Source organism: Lepidothrix coronata, unplaced genomic scaffold (assembly GCF_001604755.1).
Source record: "Lepidothrix coronata isolate B3197 unplaced genomic scaffold, Lepidothrix_coronata-1.0 Scaffold39, whole genome shotgun sequence".
In the NCBI taxonomy this organism is placed as follows: domain Eukaryota; kingdom Metazoa; phylum Chordata; class Aves; order Passeriformes; family Pipridae; genus Lepidothrix; species Lepidothrix coronata.
Window position 1 is genome coordinate 3,895,311 of NW_016690219.1, and position 4,350 is coordinate 3,899,660.

Below are 4,350 nucleotides of genomic sequence, written 5' to 3' on the forward strand. Positions count from 1 at the left end.
AAAAAAAAAAAAAAAAAAAAAAAAAAAAAAAAAAAAAAAAAAAAAAAAAAAAAAAAAAAAAAAAAGAAGGATCCATAGTTAAGAGGATCCTTTGGGAAAATTTTGTCTTGGGGTAGAAATCACTGAAGAAGAGGAATAATGGTCAAACAGGGACAGCTGGGTAGAGGAGGCAGAAGAGAGAAGGACCTCGGGTTGGCTGAAGGTCTGTTCAGACTTGAGGCATTTTTATCCTGGGAGGAGACACAGGGCTCAGAGTCTGCCCCTGGGGTGTTAGTGCTGGAGACAAACCAACCTGCAGTTTGCTTATCCTGAAATAACAGAGGAGGAGTTCAAATCAGTTTATTTTGTTTATTGCTTGACTTCAGGAAAACTGTACCTTGCCATTATGTGCTATTCTGTTTATCTCCTCCAGCTTTAACAAGCTGCTATCATTTAAAACACTGATTCCTTAGTGTGATGGGAAAGGAAATTTCCCCAGGTGTCTGAGCTGGGGCTCAAATCAATCTTCACAACAGACCTTCACAGATAATCAAAGCCAGCCCTTATGGCTGCCAATCAGGGCCTTCCAGAAGAAAAGGCTGCAGCCGTGTTAAGAGCTGTGAAAGGAATACCTGTCCCCCAAAAAACTGCCCCCAAAAGTCCAAAGTGTGGGAAATGACACAGGGCCACAATTCTGACCAGGATTAAACTTTATTCCAAGAAGTACAAGAAAACAGTGCTAGTTCAGCCCAGGTAGACAACCAGAAGATCTTAATGGAACAGGAGGGATCCAACCATAGGCAAATTTTAGAAAAAGAGAGTTTAGCCCAGTAGGATCTGGAAGTTGTAGGTTTTTCCTTAAAAATATAAACCAACAGCCCCAGAGTATAGTTTCTGCAAAGTGCAATAGTGTAATTGCCCTGTGACAATATATTGTTTTTTCTGACAAAGCTTCTTTTGTGTCCTTGTGTTTTTTCTACAGCAGATATTTATAGACGTTGTAGTCACAAAGCTCCTAAAAGCACTTCCTGTACATTACATAAAGGTCTGTCTCCCTTCCAAAATCACAAGGACCTGTTCACAAGCTTCCCATTACTTTTGAGACCTTTATTTTACAGGGTAGATAGATATGTTACCATACACTATCCACATGCTCAAGGAAAACACTTGCCCATAGGAGAGGGCTGGGGGGGGACAGTCACAGGCAGACAGCAAATGGGATAGTGACTGCAAGTGGTTTGTGTTGGCAGTGGTGGTTTTGTTGTTGGGTTTTTCAGATGTTCAAAATGATTTCTTGAGCAGACTTTTCTTCTGACATTGCTTAACCAGATTTACCAGCGTGACCTGTGTTATGCTATTGATTTCTTCCTCGACAGAAATGCCTGTGACTGTGGCCTTTCTTTAGTATCCATCAAAATGTTGTGTGCTCCCACCTCACTCAATATTTTCACAGTAAAGTAGCTGTGCAACTTTCTGTTTAGATCTGGACTATGTTCGCCTTTATTGATGAGACCCTGGCACATTCCCAGCAAAATTAGATTGTTTAGAATACAGAATATTCTGGAATAGATCTAATGTGCCTGGGTTAATTTTATATCCAACTGAGCATAAAATGGTTGATTCTAGTGTTCAACAGGAAAACATGAGATTAAAGAATTGATCTAATCTGCATTGTAGTTTGTTAAAAAACATCACTTATTTTAATGGGCCTAAACATGCACGTTGCCTGGAGTTCAAAGGAAAATGAGATCCAAGCAAAAGGTATAAAAAAATGTGGAGAACACATTGCATAGTAAACAATCCCATGAGCTCATGCTGTGCCCTTTCTTTGCCTGCCTTTGATGTTGGAGCTCCCATTTTATTCTTGCAGACTTGATCCTGCTGCCTTTGAATTTAGTGAGAAGACTGCTCATTGACTTTGGTTGTGCAAAAAACCTGACTTTAGATTCTTACATGACTTTTTGGAACAATAAAGGAGTTTTATGTATTTTATTGTGTGATGGGATCCTAAGCTCTCACAGTAGAGGAAGAAAACAGAACCAGGGCTGTGTTGCACTGGCTTTCTGCTCCCAGGGACAGGAGAGGAGCTGTATCCCCATTTTCCATCTGCTGTCCTTTTTCCTCTCTTCACCAGAATGCCAAAGTAGACAAGAGCAATGGAGCAAAAAAGGATCAGTGGGGGTACAATAGAAAGGAGCAAATGAAGGGTAGAGGGAGAGGGCTGTAGTTGGTTGATATAGAACCATAGAATCTTAGAATGGTTTAGGTCAGAACCTTTAAAGTCCAACACTCACCCTGCAGTGAACAGGGACATCCTGAACTAGTTTCAGTTGCTGAAAGCCCCATTCAATGTGACCTTGAATGTGTAAAGGTTGTGGAAGAGAGGAGGTGACTGACCTTCCCACACTCTGTGCTACAGTTGTACCACAGTATTTTTGATGGGGAATGGGATATCACTTCACAAAATTCAAACAATGTCACTCACTGTGGATATAAGGCTGCATGCTTCTTCTCAAGGGTGTGTTATTGCTTCTCATGCAGATAATCATGAACACAAGATGTGTGAAACACTACCTACATTTCCTAATTGCTAGAGTAGTATTATAGCACCAAGCTTCCCCCAGGAAAGGAAGGAAAAATACCTTCAGGCTTGAGAAAATAGAAATAGCTTACCTTGTCCAGCTTGCATGTTCCTCTACTCTCTCACATACAGAAAAGAACAAATTCTCTTGAATTTGACTCTATCTGTGACTCAGACTCCTGCCAGCAGCCACTTCCAAAGGTGGCCTCCACCAAATGAGCAATCCCTGACATAAGAGCCTGGGGCAACGATTGGCTGAAAACAAAATCCTGCCGAGGCCACTCACAAGAGCAGACTAAGACAGACTGGCCCTAGTCTCTGCAGATGGTTTTAGATTAAGGTTTACTGTGCAATAGCAAGGATTAGAAAGTGCCAGTGGAGGCCGAAGTGTCACAGCTCCAGATTGCTGCCACCGTAGTCCCACAGGAGACAGAACTCTCCTGGCTGTGGAAAGAAGAGCCCAGGGAGATGTAAAATGTCTTGCGGGGGAGGCTGCAGGCACTAGAGAATGGAGAGAGGCAGCGGAGGGCACTCAGTGGGAGGGGAGCAGAGGGGCTGTGAGCATTTCACAGTTCATTACGGCTTTGACAATGTCTGGCAGCGTCACACACTTCTAATTTAATTTGGAATCGAGGTGATTTCCCAACACATTGTTTTGCACTTGAAACTTCTCTCTTAATTCCCCTTTTGTTAATCTATTAACAAATTAAGATGTTTTCTGTAGCAGATGAAAAAACTTGTGTTCGCAACTGCGCAGCACTGGTTTGAAAATAGTAAAAAGAAATGTAACAGCTCAAATACAGGGTGTCTACTTGGAGAGTAAACACGTCTTCAGTGTTAGCTCAGCTTTTAAAACAAACTTAGTAATTGCTTCCAGAGATAAAATATTTGCAAGCCATTATTACAGCACACTTTCATTAAAGGGAAGGAAACACGGGAACAGAGAAAGCTGTGCTCCGTAATTAATCTTTAAGAGCTGTCAGGTACCTGCACCTCTGACAGTCCAACATTAAAAGCTTACCAGCAGAGCATTCATCCGTGCTGCTGTTTCCCAAGCCACCCAAAGGAGGTCGTGAATTTGTTAATTAATTTCTGGGAAACACCATGGATCTGTCTCTGAAAGCAAATAACAAATAGCCCAGGGAGATGTAAAATGTCTTGAGCAGAGAACACAAGCCTGTAAGTGATTTAAGAATATTGTGTATTCTTGAAAAGCAGTGGAAGAGGAGGGACTGTGTCAGCCAGCTCCTCTCCTTACACAGAGAGGTGTTTTTTCCTGAAAGTGGCTGTTTCACTTCAAAGCCTCTGATCCTGCAGCTGATAAAATTGAGAGCCAGTGGAGCTGCTTCTTCATGCCAGGACAGGTTGGATTGGGGACTGTGGAGATAATAGAGGTAGCATTTTGCTTTCTAGAGATTTCTTTGGGGTTATGCAATACAAGGTATTTGTTGTCTGCAGAAACATCCCTCACAGACAGCAGCATTTCCGATCATGGTTTTAGTTCAACTTCTCTTGTCCTTGACATAATTTGGAACAATTTTGCACTAAAAATAACTAGGCAGGAAAAAATAATAAAAACAAAGAACTCAAACAAGGCATAAATCTGCATTGTTTCCCTCTTCAGGGCTAATAATATGGTGATATGGTAGCAGGCCACAGAAGTAATTGCTCCATATCTACACTGCACACATGCTGCATCAGAACAGCACATTTCTGTTCACAGGGACACAACCTAAAATTAACCACCAAGAGCTCCATAGCATAGCAAGCTCAGTTAAAATTATGTTTAA